Source organism: Nycticebus coucang, chromosome 9 (genome assembly GCF_027406575.1).
Source record: "Nycticebus coucang isolate mNycCou1 chromosome 9, mNycCou1.pri, whole genome shotgun sequence".
Taxonomy (NCBI): Eukaryota; Metazoa; Chordata; class Mammalia; order Primates; family Lorisidae; genus Nycticebus; species Nycticebus coucang.
The window spans coordinates 89,550,419-89,573,387 of NC_069788.1; the positions used below are offsets into that span (position 1 = coordinate 89,550,419).

At 43.5% G+C, this 22,969-nt stretch overlaps 1 pseudogene; it reads right to left on the minus strand.

The window, feature by feature from the left end:
- Nucleotides 1-324: 324 nt before the first annotated feature.
- LOC128594131 (60S ribosomal protein L23a-like) lies at nt 325-1,071 on the minus strand (annotated as a pseudogene).
- Nucleotides 1,072-22,969: the final 21,898 nt, after the last annotated feature.

Here is a 22,969-nt window from a genome sequence, read left to right on the forward strand (position 1 = left end):
AAAGGGATGTTGCATGTCAATAAAGCCCTAGTCCAGGGCCCTAGCAGGATACATGCCCAGCCTGTGCTATCAGTTTCATCATGGTCATGGTTATTATTCTGCTTGGGAATGGAATAGGCAAGGGGGCAAGAAAGACTTCAGAATTAACAAAGATTTTAAAAAGCCCTAAAGCATTCTCCAAAGGAGCCCTCCAAAGGGTGTCTAGCTGGAGCTGAAAGAGGTTGGCTTCTGGGAGGGGTGAATCCAGGGGGTTGGGTGGCAAGGCTGGATTAGTCAGGGCTTTAGTTAAACAATGCTCATGCATGGGAACTGACCTCTGAATTTTCAATTTTCTTTCTTTTTCTTTTCTTTTCCTTTTTTTTTTAAATTTTTTTTTTATTGTTAAATCAAAGCTGTGTATATTAGTGCAATCAAGGGGTACAATGTGCTGGTTTCATATATAATCTGAAATATTCTCATCAAACTGTTCAACATAGCCTTCATGGCATTTTCTTAGTTATTGTATGTAGACATTTGTATTCTACATTTAGTAAGTTTCACCTGTACCCATTCTTTTTTTTATGGTGAAAAGTTATATATTTAGAATTGGCCAGCTGGACTTGGTTTAAATGATCCCAATTTTGTTGGCAACATCCAAAGCATCATAATCAGAAGCCAGTCGAACATATGCCTTCTCACCATCAGGCCTGATCAGGGTGTTGACCTTGGCCACATCAATGTCATAAAGCTTCTTCACAGCCTGTTTAATCTGGTGCTTGTTGGCTTTGACATCCACAATGAACACAAGTGTGTTGCTGTCTTCTGTCTTCTTCATGGCAGACTCAGTGGTCAGGGGGAACGTGATGATGGCATAGTGGTCAAGCTTGTTTCTCCCGGGGCGCTCTTCTGAGGATATTTGGGCTGCCTCCGGAGTCTCAGAGTCTTTGGCCGGCAGAAGGTGGGTGATATACAGATCTTCTTTTTTGTGTGGCTGTGGATGCCTTTTAGCACTGCCTTCTTGGCCTTCAATGCCTTTGCTTTGGCTTCCGCTTTGGGAGGGGCAGGAGCTTCCTTCTTTGCTTTCGGTGCCATCTTGTGAGCCTGTACCCATTCTAAGATGCACAGTATGTGTGGCCCCACCCATTACCCTCTCTCCATCCTAACCTCCTCCCTCCCTTCCCCTTCCTTGGTTCTTTTTTTTTTTTATTTTTTTTTAGAGACAGAGTACCATGACATCATAGCTCATAGCAACCTTAAACTTCTGAGCTCAAGCAATCCTCTTGCCCCAGCCTCCCGAGTAGCTGGTACTACAGGCAACCACCACAATGTCTGGCTACTTTTTTCTTTTCCTTTTTAGTAGAGATGGGGTCTTGCTCTTGCTCAGGTTCATCTGGTACTCCTAAACTCAAGCTGTCTACCCACCTTGGCCTTCCAGAGTGTGGGATTACAGCTGTGAGCCACTGCACCCAGCTCAATTTTTCTATTTTTAGTAGAGATAGGGTCTTACTCTTCCTCAGGCTAGTTTGGAACTCCTGAGGTCAAGTGATCCTCCTGCCTCGGCCTCCCAGCGTGCTCATATTACAGGTGGGAGCCGCCATGCCCAGCCTTCATCCCTGGCTTTTCTTCCACTTGGAACAGCATCTCTAGTGTCCTCATTGAGTCAAACATGCCACTGCATCAGGCTAATGAGGTTGATTTTGTCTTAAATTAGTTTGCTCCCAGGATGGACATGTACCAATATGTGGTTCCCTCAGTTTTGAAGACAATGACTTTCAAAACAGAAAGTGGTAACAAGTTAAAATCATATCCATGGTTCCATATACATCCAAATCTATCCCATACCTAAAACACAAGTATTCATTCAGTTCTATGCTTATTTTTTTAGGATTACACAAGGCACAAATGCCTATGTAAAATCTTCAAACTATACAGTAGCTGGGAGTGAAATCCTCCCTTCCCCCTTAGCACTTTTCCAGAGTTTGGGAGTCGCAGGCATTCTTCCTCTCTCTGTGTCTCTCTTTAGATGTGTATGTGTATGAACCAGTCCATCACGAACAACTAGTGAACTTTTTTTCCCTGTCTGTGCTTTAAGTGTGTGCTTAGACCTTCACTTATTTAACCATTTCCTTACTACTGGTTAGGAAGCAATTTCTGTTTCTAAATGTCACAATTAATGCCCAGGGAGCATCACTGTGCTCAGACCCTATTTCCTTATCCACCCTGTGGAGTTCCCAAGGGATAGAAAGCCGCAGGTGGAATTCCTGGCCAGTCTCACGCCTCCAAACGGCACGTGTCAGGTCTCTGATTTTGTGCCAGACTGGAGAGCAAACAGGGCAATGGTGTTCATTTCTATTTCTACTGTCCTTGCTTGTTGGCGTTTCTTCCCTGTTTTGCGATTTGCTCCCCCATTCCTCTATGGGACAGGTGGCCCTTTTCTTACTGTCAGAGCTTTAAGTCGGGGCAATGAACACTTTGTCTCAAATTATGTCATATACTTTGGGTTTTCTTCAGATTGTATGAATCTTACACCTTACACCTTACACCTTACACTAAATTACATTATAAACATTTTCAAATTTTTGTAGTATATATTTAGTAACATAATGTTAATATTTTCTCTTTATATTAGAACTTCATTGATGGTCTTTTGCTGTGTAAAGCCTTTCATTGATATGGAGTAAAACTTTAACATCCCTTGCTTCCTTCCTTCCTTCCTTCCTTCCTTCCTTCCTTCCTTCCTTCCTTCCTTCCTTCCTTCCCTTCCTCCCTCCCTCCCTCCCTCCCTCCCTCCCTCCTTCCTTCCTTCCTTCCTTCCTTCCTTCCTTCCTTCCTTCCTTCTTTCTTTCTTTCTTTGACAGAGTCTCACTATGTCTCTCTCACTAGAGTGCTGTGACATCACAGCTCACAGCAACATCAACCTCTTGGGCTTAAGTGATTCTCTTGCCTCAGCCTCCCAAATGGCTGGGACTACAGGCATCCGCCACAATGCCTGGCTATTTTTTGTTGCAGTTGTCATTGTTGTTTAGCTGGCCTAGGCCGGGTTGGAACCTGACAACCTTGGTGTATGTGGTTGGCACTGAGCCTTACCATCTATTTCTTGATGACTTCTGGATTATGTCTTGCTTAGAAGGCCCCTCTTCTCCCTGAGATTATGATACTGGAAGGTTTTTTTAGTCCTTTTTTCTAGTACTTTTATGGCTCGATTTATTATATTTAGTTCTTTAATCCATCTGGAATTTATTTCAGGGTCTAGGGGCATGGAAGAGTTTAATTTTATATTTTTTAAATTGATAACCAATTGTTCCAATGCTATTTACTATCTAATTTTTACACACAGACCCCCAACATTGATTTGTGATATAGCATTAACTCTGCCTATGGCTGCCTACTACCTATTCACCTTTTCTGCCCTTACTGTTAGGTTCTATCCATTCACTTTTTTGTTCTTAACTTTATTGCATGTTCTATAACTACCCTAGTTTTCTGTGCCTCTTAATACGTGGTATCTGATAAGGTAAAGCCTTTTCCCACTCCATAAGTTCTTTTTAAAATTTTAGTGGCAACTTTTGTTTTATAGTTTATTTTTAAAATTTCAGAGAAATAAATATGTTTTGGTATTTTTATTGGAGTCATACTTGCTTTATAGATTAATTTGTAAAAAGTGAACATCTTTATAATATTGAGCTCCTACCATCCGGGAATATGATGTTTATCAGTTAGCTCTTGTAGCATATCATCCTGAAACTCAGTACTTACAGCACAGTACACGTCCCTGTGTTGTCTGGAGATTGGCTGATGTGGGCTGGACTTGGCCTGGTGCTTCAAGTTCTGGATGGGTCTGGTTGAGCTTAGCACCTCATGGAGACTGGGATCCAGGTCTATTCCCCTTACAGTCCTTTCTGCCAACAGCTCTGGGGAAAACTCCTCTATCAGCAATGGCAGTGATATAATGGCAGTGTGTATGTGTATGAACCAGTTCATCACGAACAACTAGTGAACTTACATCCATGCATAAATATATTATTAGTTTGTGGGGTTCTTTGGCTGCACGTAGCAGATGTCAACTCAATCCATCTGTAATAAAATACCACCATCACCATTACCACAGCATTCAGGGCAAGAACATAGCTAAGCTTGGTTTAACAGGTCCCGTGGATTCCCTCTTCCTCTCTCTCTGCTCCTTTCCGTACCTCTTTATCTTTATGTTCCTGGAGACCAGTTTTCTCTGTTCTTGAAACCACAGGGAAAACATATGTTTACCATGCCACAAGCCACATGACAAGGTCTCTTTCCTTTCTCCCTCTCATCAATCAATTTCTCCATGGCCTAATTCCAAATTCTCACAGAAGGAACTCTGATCAGCCCTACCTGGGTCAAATGCCTCCTCTGCTCCCACCCCATGGTCCAAAGGATCTATTATTGGGGAGAGATGCTTCACTCCACATGGCTGAGAGTGGTTCTCCCTCTGCATCTGAAGCGGGTAAAGGGAGGCTATTCTGGACTGCGCGGGTCTTCCAAAGGTGTACCTAGTTAGAGAGTGCCCTTGGCTCAATGGCAGAGGCCTGAATTTGAAGCTGAAAAACTTGAGACAAGTCCTCACTCTGCCATGGACTCTCTCTCTTTGACTTTGGAAATGCCGACAGCCTCTATCCCTCAGTTTCCTCATTTTTTTTTTTTTTTTTGAGACAGGAACTCTGTCACCTGAGCTAGAGCATAATGGCATCATCATAGCTCGCTGCATCCTCAAACTGTTGGGCTCCAGCAGTCCTCCTGCCTCAGCCTCCCAAGTAGCTGGAATTATGGGTATGCATCACCACACCGAGATAGTTTTTATATTGTTTGTAGAGACAGCGTCTCACTCTTGCTTAGGCTGATCTCAAACTCCCAGCCTCAAGCCACCCTCCCTCCTCAGCCTGCCAGAGTGCTAGGATTACAGGAGTGAATCACGGCACCCAGCCCAGTTTCCCATTTTTAAACATTGGATTAACAATATCTGTGCAGTCCTTGCAGGTCTATTGGGAGAAAGCAATGTATTACTTAATGTGAAAGTATTTTTTATCCTGTAGTTATGTAACTGCTGTGATGATTTCTTTTGCTGTTTTCTTACCCGTCCTCTTCTTCCTCCTTAAAAAGTGACTTGTTTCCTCATTATTAGAAAAAACCCTTCATTGTAGGGAGAAAAAATAAACCAGTGCTAAAAGGAGAAAATAAAATACTCATAATCCTGCTCTTTACACTACGTCATGTGCTGATTGTGTGTGACCTCAATTTTTTTCTTCTACTTTCTTTTCTTTTCTTTCTTTTTTTTTTTTTTTTAAGACAGTCTCACTCTGTTGCTCCAAGCTAGAGTGTCATGGTATCAGCCTCGCTCACAGCAACCTCAGACTCCTAGGCTCAAATGATTCTCCTGCCTTAGCCTTCCAAGTGGCTAGGACTAGACAGGCTCTTGCCACAACACCTGGCTAATTTTTCATTTTTTAGTAGAGATGGGGTCTTGCTCTTGTTCAGGCTGGTCTTGCACTCCTAAGCTCAAGTGATCCTCCTGCCATAGCCTCCCAGCACATCTCTTGCACATCAGCTGCCACACAAGAAAAAAAAATTTGTTTCAGCCAAGGGTGGTGGCTCACGCCAGTAATCCAAGCACTTGGGAGGCCAAGGCAGGTGGATTGCCCAAGCTCATGAATTCGAGACCAGCCTGAGCCAGAGCCAGAGCAAGACCCCATCCCTAAAATATCCAGGCCTTGTGGTAGGTGCCTGTAATTCCAGCTACTTGGGAGCTGAGGCAAGAGGATCGCTTAAACCCAAGAGTTTGAGGTTGCTGTGAGCTAGGACGTCACAGCACTCTACCGAGGGTGACCAAGTGAGACTGTCTCAAAAAACAAAAACAATTTTTTCCTTAGGACCAAAGTGTTTCATTTGGCCAAGAGACATGTAAGTTATATATGCTTCATAAGGCCCAGGCTCAAAACTAGCATGAATTAAATACAACTCACATGGACAAAAAATTGCCCCACCCCAATTTGTCTTTTCAAGAGTGGCAGTCAATGTATTAAATAAAAATGGAATCATCCGAGAGAGTGCTTGGTCCCACGTGTTTCCTCTTCTGGGGTGTCAGGTAGGGAGAGTTGGCATTTGGAGATGGAAGCAAGAGGGGCCCCATATTCTGGAGAGGAAAATGTAGGAGGAAGGAGGCAAAAGCAGGCTGGTGAAATCCCCCACTCTGGGGGTGGGCTTTCCTCCTTCCTTCCTTCCTTCCTGGCTTCCTGGCAGAAAGGCCACTGGGTGTGAGTGGGGTGGGCAGCACTGCCAGCCGAGACTCTGGAAACTGCTCCTCTGTGTGTCTCTCCTCTGAATGACAAACCTCCACCATCCCCCTTTCTACCTACACACTCTTCTTTTTGTGACATTTTCTCTTTTTCTACCTTCAACAGCACCCTCTATATTTATTTTAGCCCACTTAAATGTGTGCATATTCAACTCACTCCTGAGACATTTACTGATGAGGACACCTGCAGGAGGCTGGACTGAGGCACCAAAGTCCCCACTCCCAGCTGTGCTGAGAAACCCGACCTATCCCAGGCTACTGGTTATTGGCCACTGGCCAGCTAGAGGCTCCAGAGCCTTATTTTGGTTTGCTATATGGGCTGCTGCAGGAGAAGCATCAGGATTCTGGGGGGTGAAGAAAGGTAGCTTTCTGGTGGGATCCAAATCATAAGCCTAGGAAGGAGACACATAGAAAGCACAATGTGTCAGTTGCTTAAAAACCTGGGCTCCTGCTGGGCACGGTGGCTCACACCTGTAATTTTAGCATTCTGGGAGGCTGAGGAAGGTGGATCACCTGAGCTCAGAAGTTCAAGATCAGCCTGAGAAAGAGCAAGGCCCCTTCTTGACTAAAAACAGCCAGGCATTGTGGCAGGCACCTGTAGTCCAAACTACTTGGAAGGCTGAGGCAAGAGGATCACCTGAGCTGAAAAGTTTGAGGTTATAGTGAGCTATTACACTCTACCCAGGGTGACAGAGTGAGACTCTGTCTCAAAAAAAAAAAAAAGAAAACTGAAAACCCTGGGCTCCTGAGTCAGCTGTCTGAGTTCAAAGCATGGCTCTGGGAATGTGGGAAAGTCATTTACTTGCCAAGCCTCAGTTTCCTCATCTGTGGAATGGGGATGATGATGGCCAGTGGTTAAATAACCAATTTCTGGGGACAGAGGGAATAAGCCCTGATTTGGAGGGTGTGCTGATTTCTGTGGTGTAAACTCCCAGCACGGATGATTTTGAGCTACCAGTATGAAGTCACTGAATGTAGGGCTGGGAGGAGACAGGCAGTGGGGACCATTGTGTGTTATCTCCAATACACTAACAGATGCGAACAGCTCCAAAAGCATAGGTAATAATACGAACATGTAAAATAATTAGGGAGTGATGAGTTTTTTTTTTTTTTTTTTTGAGACAGACCCTCAAGCTGTCCCCCTGGATAGAGTGCCATGGCATCACAGCTTACAGCAACCTCCAACTCCTGGGCTCAAGTGAGTCTCCTGCCTCCACCTCCCAAGTAGCTGGGACTACAGGCACCCGCCACAATGCCTGGCTATTTTTTGTTGCAGCCATCATTGTTGTTTGGCGGGCCCGGGCTGGATTCGAACCCCCCAGCTCAGGTGTATGTGGCTGGCACCTTAGCCACTTGAGCCACAGCGCCAAGCCGGGAGTGATGAGTTGTGAGTAGGTACTAATTTTTTTAATAGATCATTTATTTGATTATAAGTTCATACAGTTTAATTTTTCAACATGATTGTGTTTAACAAACAGCTCACAATATTTCCCAAAATTTAACATTTTGCTCTTGAGAGCCTATAGGAACCAGCTCAGGCACATGCACTGTGGGTTGTCCCAGAGATTAAATGAAGTAAACACAGAGAACTCAGCATCGTGCTTGCCATGGAGCTAAAGCTTCTGGAACTCTGGTGTGTGCGGGATCACTCAGCAAGCCCAGATGGACTGAAGAAGGGTAGGGCCCAGGCCTTCACATTCTTACCAAATTTCTGGTGATTTTGATAGGACCTAAGTTTGAAAACCACTAGTATATAGTTAGTGCTAGGATTTGAAGGTGCCTCATAAGTATTAGGTTGGACTGTACCAAATTGCCAATATTCTACCATTTTTGAATTACTATGTAATTGGCAATTTCACGTCATAACTCTTCCCTGTCACACTTCAGAACCAATTACCAAGTAAAACAGATGGGGAAATCGACACATTAGTCAGGCTGATGTGGAAGACGTGCCCTATATCTGTGGGCTGGGGGGTTCCTAAGGCCAAAAAGCAGGAGGAGACACTTAGCTCTCCAGCCACAGAGCACCCTGACAACCTCAGGCCCCTGCACGTGGGGCCAGCCCAGGGGAGTCGAGCACAAAGGATGCTTCCAGTTCCCTTCCAAACTCACCAGTCAGGTAACCAGGCCTGATATTCAAAAACTGTTCAGCAACTGATATGGGACATGAAAAAAAACTCTTCCTCTTTCCAAGATATCCAGTAGCCTTGCTGCTCAAGGTGTGGTCCATGGGCCGGCAGCCTTAGACTCACCTGAGAGATGGTTAGACATGCGGAATCCCATCCCGCCTCAGACCTGCGGGACTAATGGACACAGGAATCCTAGACCCCAGGGTTCACGTGTACATTAGTTTGATATGTTTTATGCAGAAAGGAATGTGGCCTTGTGGCTGATGAGAAACGTGAGCTCTGAGGGGAGAGCTTTCTCTGTTTCATTCACTGCTTTATTTATTTATTCTGAGCGCCTAAAGCAGTGGTGTGGATGGAATAAGTATGGGTTTGTGTCTGTGCTGAGAAATGGACCCAGAGCTTAGGGGAGGGATTACATTTCTGTTCAGCTGCTTGCTGACCGTGGAATCTTGAGCCAGCCATTAACATTTCTGGGGCTCAGTATTCCTGTCTGCAAAATGGAAGTAGTAACAACTGCTTTGAAGGGTCGCCGTAGGAGGAAAGCAAGACATTAATACACCTACCACAGGGCCTGGATGTCAAATACATACAATATATTTTTTCTAAAAATGTGACATGCAGTAATCCCTGTGCCCCAGGGTGTGTATGTTGTGTATGGGTCTGTGTGTAGGGTGTGTTGGGATGTGGCATGTGTGTCTCTGTGTGTATGTGTCTACGAGTGTGGTGTGTGTCTATGTTTGTATGCAGAGCATATATGTGTGTGTGTATGTGTGTGTGAGTGTGTGTAGTGGTGAAAAGAGTGGGGGAAGGCCAGGAGGAAGGAATCCCCCAGAGTTGGGTTTTGGGAGCTTAGATTGTAAACTCACGTCTCTAGGGTGACCTTTGAGTCCAGCTGCCTCATCTGGGGATTATACCCCAAGATGTTTTTCATATTTTCTGGTTGCTTTCCCTTTCTGGTTTTCATCTTTCCTGCTAGACCACAGAAGTCTGCCGCTGCCACTGCTGACGTTGTAGATCTGCACACAGGGTCCTGGTTGTTCCAGTGCCTGGATCTTGGTGACAGGGTTTTTCCTTCTGTTTATTCAGCAGTCACACCTGATTAATCTAAATCAAATTGCAAATGTCTCTATTTACATGGAAAATCCTTTGGATAAACAAGAACTCCTATGATATAGTACACAGTAGAATAGCAACAACAAAAAATCCCAGCCCCTTCTTTAAAAAAAAAAAAAAAGGTTTCTTGGCACACAGACATGGGCCACCTCAGGCCATTTTCAGTGTGGCCAAGTGGAATCTGAGTGTGCTTGGCCTGGAGTGACCACAGAGTGAATCCCTTGCTTCTTCACTGTGCACCCACTCTTCCCCCAGAGTGTCACGGCCAAGATAAATAATCAGAAGAGGCCTGTATGAACCCCCTTAAAGGTCAGAGCTCTAGGGGATTGTGGTGTGTATTAGCTTCCCAGTGCTTCCATAACAGAGTATCCCAGATGAGGTGGCTGAAACAACAGGAATTATCCTCTCACATTTCTGGAGGCTGAAGTCCAAGAGCAAGGTGTTGGCAGGACCGTGTTCTCTCTGCTGGCTCTCGGGAAGGATCCTTTGCTCTTCTACCTCCTGCGGTGTCCCTTGGCTCACAGCTGCAGCACTGCAGTCCCTGCACTGGACTTCTTGTGGCTTCATCTCTCTGTTTCTTCTCTTCTTAGAAAGAAGCAGTTCATACTGGATCAAGGACCCACCCGGCTCTAGCACGGCACCATGTTAACTAATCACAACTGCCATGACTCTAGTTCCAAATAAGGTCACATTCTGAGATCCTGGGGGTTAGGACTCTTTGGAGGGGGGGACACAGTTACTCTATAAACAGAGATTTGGCGCAGGAATACCTGGTTCCCCAGCCTTGTCTTTGTCGACGGTGGGCAGACTGTTTCTCCCCGATATTGGTTCCTGTCTCTAGGTTTGCCGGTGACCAAATGAGATGGCATAAATTGCTCAGCTTAGAACAGGTTGTAGAGAGTGTTGGTTTTGTCTCCTTCCCTTGAGTCAGATTGTGAGATAGAAAGTTTTTGTCTCCTAAACTTTACTAAACTGTAAATTAGTGAAATTTACAGTATCTAGAAGAGTTTCTGTGGCAAGTGAAATCCATGCTAAAATTTCCAGAACATGTGGGGGCATATAAATTGAATAGTAGGGAGAGTCATTCCTTATGTGTGTTCCTCAGCTAACAACTACCTGTTCGTTTGTTCCAGTTGTGCACAAAAGCAACGTGCAAGCCAACTAGATTCCATAAGCTTCAGGAGGGGTTTGGTATCCTAACTTTTTATTTTTTTCAGATTAGAGCTGTTATTAAATAAAAGAGTGTTTTGTGTTGTTTTAAAAATATAAGACATGAGATCCTTCAATATCAAAGACAGGAAGTCAGATTTAGTTCTGCTGCTGTGCCTTCCCTGAGCCTTGGACACATTCTATAGAGTACTTAGGTTGCATTAAAATTGTGAGTCTTCCCTATAGACTGTGAGTTCTGAGAGCAGGATGACTGCTGTTTATTTCTTTACCCAGTATATTCCAGTTTTTCACTGCTGCATTAACAAACCACTCCCAAACACCATGATTTAAAATAACCTGTAATTATCTCTCATGGTTCTGAGGGTTAACTGGGCTCAGCTGGGCAGTTTGCGCTGACTCTCTCACACAGTTGCCATCAGATGGTGGCTGGGGTTGGCGTCATGAGAATGTTGCCCATTCACATGTCTGGCATTTGGCTGGGAAGGTTCAGATATCTGATGCTGGACAGCTGGGGCTTCCTGGGCGTCTCTGTCTCTGTGTGGACTACGTGGTCTCTCTAGCTTGGTGCCTTCAGGGCAGCTGGAGTCTTTTTTTTTTTTTTTTTTTTTTTTTAGGGCAGCTGGAGTCTTTATGGTGGCTCAGAGCTCCAAAACCACGTGTGCCCAAAGAGAGAGAACTAGGCAGAATCGAAAGCACTTTTTATGACTAAGCATCCTTCGGCAATCAAGAAGGATCACTTCCAAGAAGAGTCACTAAGTCCAGCTCATGTTCAAGGGGAGGACAATGAGGCCCTACGTTTTGATGGAAGATCATTAGAGAATTTACAGACAAGTTTTAAAAACACTATGAAATGGACAGGGATACTCAGTTTTATTTTTTTGTTTAAAAAAGGTAACAAAGGCTCAGCGCCTGTAGCTCAGCGGCTAAGGCGCCGGCCACATACACCAGGGCTGGCAGGTTCTAACCTGGCCTGGGCCTGCCAAACAACAATGACAACTGCCAAAAACAAAATAGCCGGGTGTTGTGGTGGGCGCCTATAGTCCCAGCGACTTGGGAGGCTAAGGCAAGAGAACTGCTTAAACCCAAGTGTTGGAGGTTGCTGTGAGCTATGATGGCACAGCACTCTATTGAAGGCGATATAGTGAGACTTTTGTCTCAAAAAATTTTTAATTTAAAAATAAATAAACAAATAAATAAGTAAGGTAACAAAGCTTGTGTGCAGTTGTATGCACCTCTACTCAGGAGACCGAGGCAGAAGGATTGCCTGAGTCCAGCAGCTCAGGAGTTCAAGGCTGTCCTGGGCAACACAGTGAGGCCCCATCTCTATTTATTTATTTTTTAAAGGTAAAAATAATGCCTCTCAGGCATTTGTATATCTAAGCCTTAAGTATAAATTAATTAAACTATTGTGGAATTTCTGAAGCTGTCAATATATGTTAGTGTGCTAGTATCTTTTTCACTTTGTTAAGAAAGAAACAGCATTAGAAAATTAATTAGACCTTAGTCTCTTAGGTCAGCAGAAAAAGTATATATTGTAGCTGTAAGCTCATTGAGGTTATTTTATTGCCTAATAAAAGGTCAATTTTTATTAAAAATTTTTGGAAGAGTAATCTACTATGAAATTTCTAGAACTAAAAGCATAAACTGGGTGACACCTGTGGCTCAGTGAGTAGGGCGCCGGCCCCATATACCGAGGGTGGCAGGTTCAAACCTGGCCTCGGCCAAACTGCAACCAAAAAATAGCCGGGTGTTGTGGCGGGCACCTGTAGTCCCAGCTGCTCGGGAGGCTGAGGCAAGAGAATCGCCTAAGCCCAAAAGATGGAGGTTGCTGTGAGCCATGGCACTCTATGGGCGGCAAAGTGAGACTCTGTCTCTACAAAAAAAAAGAAAAAAAAAGCATAAACTACTTAAAAAAAATCTTATCTGAGGGCTCGGAGCCTATAGCTCAAGTGGCTAAGGTGCCAGCCACATACACCAGAGCTGGTGGGTTTGAATCCAACCTGGACCTGCCAAATAACAAGGACAATTACACCCAAAAAATAGCCAGGCATTGTGGCGGATGCCTGTAATCCCAGCTACTTGGGGGACTGAGTCAAGAGAATCTCTTAAGCCCAGGAGTTGGAGGTTGCTGTGAGCTGTGATGCCACAGCACTCTACCCAAGGTGACATAGTGAGACTCTGTCTCAAAAAAAAAAAACAGAAATTTTTTGGCGGCACCTGTGGCTCAGTGGGTAGGGCGCCGACCCCATATACCAAGGGTAGCGGGTTTGAACCGAGCCCCGGCCAAACTGCAACAAAAAAATAGCCGGGCATTATGGCAGGCACCTATAGTCCCAGCTACTTGGGAGGCTGAGGCAAGAGAATCGCCTAAGTCCAAGAGCTGGAGGTTGCTGTGAGCTGTGATGCCATGGCACTCTACCGAGGGTAAGAAAGTGAGACTCTGTCTCTAAAAAAAGAAAAATTAAAAAAAAATCTTATCTCGGGCGGTGCCTGTGGCTCAGTGAGTAGGGCGCCGGCCCCATATGCCGAGGGTGGCGGGTTCAAACCTCAGCCCCGGCCAAACTGCAACCAAAAAATAGCCGGGCGTTGTAGCAGGCGCCTGTAGTCCCAGCTACTCCGGAGGGTGAGGCAAGAGAATCGCTTAAGCCCGGGAGTTGGAGGTTGCTGTGAGCCGTGTGACGCCACGGCACTCTACCCGAGGGCGGTACAGTGAGACTCTGTCTCTACAAAAAAAAAAAAAAAATCTTATCTCAGGATTTTCCCTTTTCTTTGTCATTATAAAAGAGGATTATTACTATTGGGAGGACAGGTCTTACAGAGGGCAAACATGAGGTGCTCAAGACATGTTTGCTAAATTGACTTGCTTCAAAACTACATCAGTGAATTTCAATTTATAGTTAGGCATGGTAGTTCAGATACTGTTTAAATAATAGCCATAGGAGCAGCTGTTATTAGCATGTACAATCAAGACTTAGAACTTTTGATTTTACTTGGAGCTTCACGGAGGAGACTTGAGTTGCTCCCAACCCCCGATGTTTGTCATGGGAAGATACAAGGAGAAAATGGCCATCTACATTTCAAGAAGAGGGCTCTCACCAGAATAGACCATGCTGGCACCCTGTTCTTAGATGTCCTGCCTCCAGAACTGCAAGACTTACATTTCTGTTGTTTAAGTCTCTCAGCCAGTGGTTTTCTGTTCCAACAGCCTGAGCAGACTAAGCTAATAGCACAGAGTCCTGCATATCCCTCATCCAGTTTCCCTCCTTGCGAGCATCTTATCTTGAATGTTACCATTGTACATTTGTCATGAGTAAGAAGACAGCCTTGACCCATTACTATTAACTGAACTACAGACTATTTGAATTTCACCAGCTTTTCCATTAATGGGCTATTGCCAATCCAAGGTACCATATTGCATATTTATTCTCCTCTGGTATGTGATGGTTTCTTAGTCTTTCCTTATTTTTCATGATCTTAACAGTTTTGAGGAGTACTGACCAGGTATCCTGTAGAATACTCCTGAACTTGGGATTGTCTGCTTTTGTTCTCAAGGTTTGACGAGGGTGGTGGATTTCAGGAAAGCATGCTGTGGAAGTGTCATCTCACTTTGGGAGGTTCATGGTATCAACAGGAGTCATCACTGGTGATGTCAGCCTTCAGCAGTTGGTTAAGGTAGTGTTTGCCAGGTTTCTCCACCATAAAGTGACTCTCCTTCACTTTCACTAAATCCAGCCCAACCTCAAAGTGGGGGGAAGGGAGTGGGAATTAAACTTCACTCCTGTAAAGGGAGTATTTACATATATTATTGGAAATTCTTTCATGTAGAAGATTTGTTTCTTGTCCCCGTTCATTTTCTTATTTATTCCATCACTTATTTATACACATAAGCACTCATGCACATGTGTTTTATGTTTGGGGTGATATTTCAGTACTGTATTACTTATTTTTTAATTTAAATTATTCCAGCTCTGGTCATTAGGGGCTCTTTGAGGTCAGCTCCTGCATCCCTTTGAGTTGCCCCTAATCTAAGGTTTTACAGTCAGATCTACCCTGAACTATTCAATTTTTCAGTTTTAGGAATCAATGTGATTCTTCTTTCCCCATTTATTGCTTAAACTAATTTGGGTTGTACATTGATCAGTAGCCAGGAAAAAGAGCCCCTTGCCTTGTTTGTCCTTGAGTATCCTTGCAGGTGAACAGCCAACTTCATCAATGTCCCTTGGAAGTTGTGGCATGGCCTTGTCAAATTGAGGAGCTCTTAGATGCTACTAAGATCTCATCCGGGCAAAACAAAGTGTGCCCCCAGAGCTTTCAGCCTCTTCCATTTCTTCCTGCATTGTGTATTAATCAAGAGCAAATTTGAGATGAAATAGTTCTGGATTCAGAAACATTCCTTTGTCCTAGAAGCCTTGCAAAGAGGGACATTGTTATCTTTTCAAAATTAATTGGCAAGTCCAATGTGATGGCTCACAACTATAATCTTAGCGCTCTAGGAGGCTGAGGTGGGATGATCACTTGAGCTCAGGAATTTAAGACAAGCATAAGCAAGAGCAAGACCCCATCTTTTCTAAAAATAAAACATTATCTGGAGGTCCTGACATAGGCCTATTGTTCCGGCTACTCAGGAGGCTGAGCCAGGAGGATCATTTGAGCCCAGAAGTTAGAGGTTGCTGTGAGCTAGGCTGACACCACGGCACATTAGCTGGGTAACAGAGTGGGACTTTGTCTCAAAAAAAAAAAAAAATGAACAGGTGATGCTGATACCATTTTTTGTTCTTAAAAGGGGGCTATGCAAAGATGGGTCAAGTTTGGAAAGATGATTGTGGTCAGACTCATTTCTATAGTTGTGAGAAGTAAAAATAACTAAATCTGGCTGCATGCTTCTTTTCCAGAACATTACCCACCACCCCTTCATTTGTTGGAATGGTCGAAGCTCTGTGCCATCGAGAAGGCTGAGCTGCTTTCATCATAGCGATTGACTGAAAGCTGCGATGGTGTGCAGTCTCACAAGTCAGGCAGAACTCTTCCAATGAACGGCTCCAGACTGCAGGGCTAGAGAGGGGGTGCTGAAGTTCTCACCATATGGAAGATGTGTGCATGGGGTGTGGAAGGCTTGGAAGTGACGGACTCTCAGTTATTTGGGATGTTCTCAGTTGTTCAGCATATGGCATACTCTTCTCTGCTTTACTTTTGTGATTTTTTGACTGTGCAGACACCCTGGAAAACATTGGTGTACACTAACTAACCTCACGATAATGCAACACATTTTACATAACTAAATATTAGACCCTGTTTGCCCCCATTAAGGTGGAGCTTTACCGTGCTCAAAAAAACAGCCATGTATGGGAGATGTGGCTCAACCTGATGTCCCAGAAGCCCTGAATCCTGAAATATATATCTAAAAGGGCACATTCTCAAATTCACAGAAAAGGAAGGAGAAATGAAAAGGAAGCTATTTTTACATGACTAGAGTAAATGGAAAACTAGTGTTACATGCTTACAGAGATGAAAACAACCATTGAGAAAATACTGATAATAATTAATACAGTGGATGAAAATCAGCCAGTGGTATTATTCAGTTCTGACTCAGTCTTTTTATCTGGGGAGGGATCTTGCCTCCAAGTCTGCTCTCTCACTGTTAAAAAGGATCAGCTTTCTTCCTGAGGTCATCAGAAGTACTGTAGGAGTTGAACAAAGAGAACCTGTGGCATTGTCATTCAAAGCTATTTAATATACTGTCTCATGTCCCAACACTTTAGAGCAGCAGTTCTCAACCTGTGGGTTGCGATCCCTTTGTAACAAGGAAAATACATTGTGGCCTTAGGAAGGTTGAGAACCACAGCTTTAGAGGATCTAGGGGTGCTAGAAAGAGACCAGATGCTGTTCACAGGTCATCTTGAGTTTCAATCCTAACTCTGCCCCTTTTTAGCCATGGGACCCTGGGCAAGTCCCTTGCTTTGTGCATTTTCCCTCTCTCTCAAAGCCGAGACACTAATCTCCACCCTTGACACCTGTTGTATGGAGGGGCATCCCTTCAGCATGGCGGAATGCACTTTGCATGGTGCCCAGCTGGCACAGAGCAGGTGCTTAGTCAGCAGCTTCCATTATAAAAAGATCAGGGAGTCTGTGGCTAGACAAAGAGATCCTAGTCTGAATTTCAACTGAGGTGCAGAGAACAGTATTTCTCCACATTGTGTATATATTATAAAAATCACAGAGAGGCAATTTTATTTTATTATTATTATTATTATTTTTTGTAGAGACAGAGTCTCACTGTACCGCCCTCGGTAGAGTGCCGTGGCGTCACACAGCTCACAGCAACCTCTAACTCTTGGGCTTACGCGATTCTCCTGCCTCAGCCTCCCGAGTAGCTGGGACTACAGGCGCCCGCCACAACGCCCGGCTATTTTTGTGTTGCAGTTTGGCAGGCGCTGGGTCCGAACCTGCCACCCTCGGCATATGGGGCCGGCGCCCTACTCACTGAGCCACAGGCGCCACCCCAGAGAGGCAATTTTAAAGTATGCCTTAATCTTATTATTCTGACGCAGCCATTTTTATTCTCTTTTCATTCCATCATCACCCCTAACATTTTTTATTGTGCTTTTTTCACTTAACATGATAACATGAACATTTTCCCTTTTACTCTGCTCTCCTAAACACCAGAGCCTAGGGGCCCTCACTTCCCAGCGTGTAACTGTTATTCACAGGTCTGTCTAATGCTCCAGGGAACATCAGCATCCTTAGGAGACCTGTCGTTCAACCCATCTCACTCTGCATAATTTTAGAAAAACCTTTCTAAAGCATTTTACAATCAACATAATGACTATTGCTTTTAATTATTTTTCTTACAAGATTGGGTCCTTAGAAAAAGTCTCAGGAGAGAAGCCAAAAAGGAGCAAAGATAATACACACTTTTATCAGCTCTCCAGATAATTGCCGAATTACTTCCAGTCCACCAGTGCAGCAAACAGAGTACTGAAAACTACTGTGTGTTGTGGCTTCTGCCCTGTGGTGACTAAACAGACCCTTCCTGGCACTGTGTGGTATCTGTTTTACTACGGCTGGGTCACACTGAGTGGTGTTGTGTTTATCTTTTTTCCTGGTTAATTAGTACCTCCGTGTTTGTACTGCAGATCTGTTTTTAATACGTCTTCCCTTGGATTTGATTAATAGGTTTACTTCCTTTGGAGGCTGCATCAGGAACCTCCAAAGTCAGGGACAGGCTGCAAGTCAATTCTCCCGTCCAAAATTCAGTTTCGTCATTTACAAATGAAAGAGTGGGAATCGATGCCAGTTAAATCATGTGCAGTTGGGTAGAAAGTAGGTGTCCTTATAAAACCCATTTTTCTAATGAGGAAACCGAAGCCCGGCGACATGGGGTAGCTTGCCCACAGATAGGTTGCATGTGATTGAGTGCCAGCTGTGGCTGAACCATGGCTGCTTTTCCATGCTGTGTGGGCTGCACTGAGAGAAGTCTTGCAGAGGTCAGTTAGGATGGGGCCAATTTCATCTCTAGGATGGGACATGCCATGGGTTTTGTTTTCTTTTTTTTTGTATCTTCATGGCACCCCTGCATTGCCAGTCCTGGCCCATCACCCTCAACCCCTGACTTCCTGAAGGTCTGCTTGAGCCTGGTGAAAAAAATCAGAGTACTCCAGCTGAGATGGATTTGGAGAGTTCTGAACACAGCTGGGCCCTGGGGACCATCCTAGACCCACAGGTCCCTGCAGCATGTTTCAGCTCCTCCCTCCTTCCTTCAGCCCTGATCTGTCTGCTGTCTTCATGAGCTTTGCAAATCAAAGGCTCTTTTCCATTAACAAGTGGGCTATGAATTTTTTTAAGAGAGATTTTTCTTTCCCCTGCTTAAAGATGGAATCAGAGCTTCTGTTTTAAGTAAAGGCTGTAGCAAATCACCAGTAGTTAGATTCTCTACTAAGTAAATAATTTATTAAGGAAATATCCTCTTTAAGTAGCAGCTCATGGTTTCCGGGATTCATAGACTAGGAGGGATGAAAAGAGCCAGAGAGCCCCTGTACCTTAAGAACTGAAATGCCAAATGCCTGCAGAAACCAGAGTGAGCCAAGGCAGTGATGCAGGACAGTGATGCTCTGGAGACCACGCCCCACGTACACAGGGTAGTGATGCTCAGTTCCCCTGGATTGTTGCCATGAATGAACTTGGATCATTATGCTCTACTTTTATTTTTCAAAATAGGCTGGATTTCCCATTCACATAGATGAAAAATGGATTTGAATTCTGAGAGGGAAAAAGTGCAAGCCAAACTCCAAACATGTCTGTGGGCAAGCAGTTTGTAAGCTTTGATTTGGTGGCACCCTCTATTTTACCAATGTGGCAGCTGAGAACTTACTGGTAAAAGCTCAGGGGTTTTCAGATAGAAAACGCTGCATTGCCAAAGTGCACATTTTAAAGCCCTAAATTTGGGTGCAATAAGGGCTAACTATAAAAGTTAATGTTTCTTGGTCATTTGCTACATTCTGGGCGCTATGCTGAGACATAGCTCATATATTCCTCACAGTTAAATGTTCTGTCCGTTTCACAGATGAGGAAAGTGAGGTTCAAGGATGATAAGTTAGGCTGGGCGTGGTGGCTCATACCTGTAATCCTAGCACTCTAAGAGGCTGAGGTGGGTGGATTGCTTAAACTTGGGAGTTTGAGACCAGTCTGAGTAAGAGTGAGACTCCATCTCTAAAAAAGTAGCTGGGCAATGTGGCAACCACCTGTAGTCCCAGCTTAGGAGGATGAGAAAGAGGATTGCTTAAGCCTGAAGAGTCTGAGGTTTTTGTGGGCTGTGACACCACGGCACTCTTCAGAGGATGATAAAAATAAAATAAAATCTACTTGTGGGCGGTGCCCGTGGACTTAGTTAGTGGGGCACTGGCCCCATATACCGAGGGTGGCGAGTTCAATCCTGGCCCTAGTCAAACTGCCACAAAAAAATAGCTTGGCGTTGTGGCGGGCACCTATAGTCCCAGCTACTGGGGAGGCTGAGGTAAGAGAATCACCTAAGCCCAGGAATTGGAGGTTGCTGGTGCCACAGCACTCTACCGAGGGCAATAAAATGAGACTCTGTCTCTAAATAAATAAATAAATAAATAATAAATAAATAAAATAAAATCTACTTGTAAAAATTCAAATAGATGCAGAAAACAATAATTACGAAGTTTAATACTTATGATTAAACCACTTGGCAATAAAAGGGAAGTTTTCTTAAACTGGTAAAAGGTATGTATCTAAGATTTATAGTAACCTTTATTTTTAACAGAGCAACTTTAGATATTTTTCTACTTTTAGAAAGAACACAATGATGCTATGTACCTCTACCACCACTCTTCTTTACCATAGGAGATCTGGCTCATATATAAGAAAAATAAATACAAGTAGACAGACGAAAATTTCAAAAGAAAGGGAAAGAAAAATAAGAAAAAAAAACAATATAGTAATTTTTTCTTTTCAGAAGAAATGATCAACTTCACAAAAAACCAAATGAATCAAATCAAAACTAAAAAGGGAGCCAACCACGGAATTCAGATAAAACATTGACTTAATATGAAACTAATTTATAGCTTTCGTACGAAGGCTACAACCCAATCTCAGTACAAGAATATGGGGAAGGGGGTAAGGGAGGAGAAGGGAGGGGGTGGAAGGGTAGAAGGAGGGTGATTGGTGGGTCCACACCTAGGGCACATCTTGGAAGGGTGTAGGTGAAGTTTACTAAGTGTAGAGTATAAGGGTTTGAACACAATAATTAAGACAATGCCATGAAGGCTATGTTAACCAGTTCGGTGAAAATATTTCAGACTGTATATGGAATCAGCACATTGTACCTCATGATTGCATTATTGTACACAGCTATGATTTAATAAAAAAAAATTTAGGCTATGGACATATTTTGACAAAGTGAGTAACAGGTAGTAACTGTGAAATTTCTAAGTAATTATTAGTTTTTCAAGGCCTAGAACAATATCCTCTAACCAGCCTACTACCATGTGGTATATTGCTTATTAATGATAAATGCATTAATGTAGATGAACTCAATAGATACTGACTTAGGCCCATTCTGTATGATAAACTTATAAAATCACTATAGTTTATTAAACCACGGTAAGGACTTAATATTCTTTTCATTGTCATAATGATGCAATTAGTAGAAGACCAGAATGTAAGATATAGAATAAAATGCTAAAGTATCTGGAAAAAAAAAAACATTGACTTAATAACTGAGTAGTATTTCTCTTCATCATTAATAACAAACTAGGAAATGTAATCATGTATATAATACATTATTGTATTATGAAATGTAATAAAATATAATAATCAACTAGGAAATGTAATAATATATATAAAATACATAAAAATTTTATGTAGGGTGGTGCCTGTGGCTCAGTGAGTAGGACACTGGCCCCATATACCACAGGTGGCAGGTTCGAACCAAGCCCCAGCCAAAACTGCAACCAAAAAAAAAAAAAAAAAAAATTGGGCGGCACCTGTGGCTCAGTTGGCAAGGCGCCGGCCCCATATACTGAGGGTGGTGGGTTCAAGCCTGGCCCCGGCCAACTGCAACCAAAAAATAGCCGGGCGTTGTGGCGGGCGCCTGTAGTCCCAGCTACTCAGGAGGCTGAGGCAAGAGAATCGCTTAAGCCCAGGAGTTGGAGGTTGCTGTGAGCTGTGTGAGGCCACGGCACTCTACCAAGGGCCATAAAGTGAGACTCTGTCTCTACCAAAAAAAAAAAAAAAAAAAAAATTGCTGGGTAGTCACAAGTACTCAGGAGGCTGAGGCAAGAGAATCGCCTAAGCCCAAGAGCTGGAGGTTGCAGTGATCTGTGATGCCACGGCACTGTACCAAGGGCAACAAAGTGAGACTCTGTCTCTAAAAAAAAAAAAAAAAATTATGTAATAATGTATAAAGAGTATAATCAAAACAAAGATACTAGTCATAATAGCAGTAGAAACTAGGAAGAAATAAAATCTCTATGGAGAGGGGTGGCACCTGTGGCTCAAAGAGTAGGGAACTGGCCCCATATGCCGGAGGTGGCAGGTTCAAACCCAGCCCTGACCACAAACGAAAAAAAAAAAAAACCTCTATGGAGCAAGTTTAAACGATTGATATTAAAGGACAAAATAAAAGGTTCTGAAAAATGGAGAGATACTCATAGTTTTTAATAGCATAACTTAATGTTATAAAGATGTCAATTGTCCCAAATTAAGGTATTGAGTCAATGTAGGCCTGATCAAAATTGCAGCTAGATTTTTTTGGAGCTTTATAAACCTATTCTAATTTTTCTTTTTTTTTTTTTTTTTTGCAAAAATAAATGTCCATGAGTCTAAAGTTGAGTCAGCTTAAAAAAAAAATGCAGAATCCTGACTTTCACTATTCAAGGACATAGTAAGGGAAACAGCGTGGGATAAGAACATGCAGTTGGACCACGGGGATAGAACGGAGAGCTTAGGGGATCAGCCGGGCGTGCATATGGGAATTCAGTACAACATAGGTGCCCCACAAACAAGTAGGGGAAAGAATAGAGTTGGGAAAACTGACTGACCAGAGGGAGGCAAATAAAATCCTGGTTTTTCCCTGCCTAATGCTACTAACAAAGGAGGTTTCCAGATCTGGGAAGAATTAAATAGCAAAGGCAAATCTATAGTTCAATAGAAAATAATACAGGAGGGCATTTGTGTGAGGGTGTGTGTGAGAAATTCCTGCATGTGTGTGTGTGTGCGCGCAAATATGTGTCTCATAAGATTTTTTAAAAGGGTAGATTTCATTCTAGCATACATAATGAAAGATTTCTATTCAGTGCAGGACAATTTGGAGCAAATTACAGGCAGGTAGAAGACTGAGAGAAGATGTTTAGTGTCACAAAATGTATGAAGGACTAATATGGAGAATATCCAAGGAATTTCTGCAGACTCAATAAGAAAAAGAGGGTATCTGTGAGGAAAAATTGGGCAAAGGATAACAGGCGGTTCACAGAAGAGAAAACCCAGGAGACTACCGAGCAATTGAACAGACGCTCAAATTCAGCAGTTAATAGAGAAATGCACATTAAAACAAGGAGGTACCACTTTAGCCCTACCAGACTGGCAAAAACAAGTACAAGAAATGGATAGCAGGGTCATGCAAAGTGTGGGCAGGGATGTGGGAAGATAGAAAACTTTGTGCGTGGCTGGTGGGGCTGTTTAGACTGATGCAGCCCCACCTGCCTGGCCTTAGTATAATTAAGTACAGCCATGC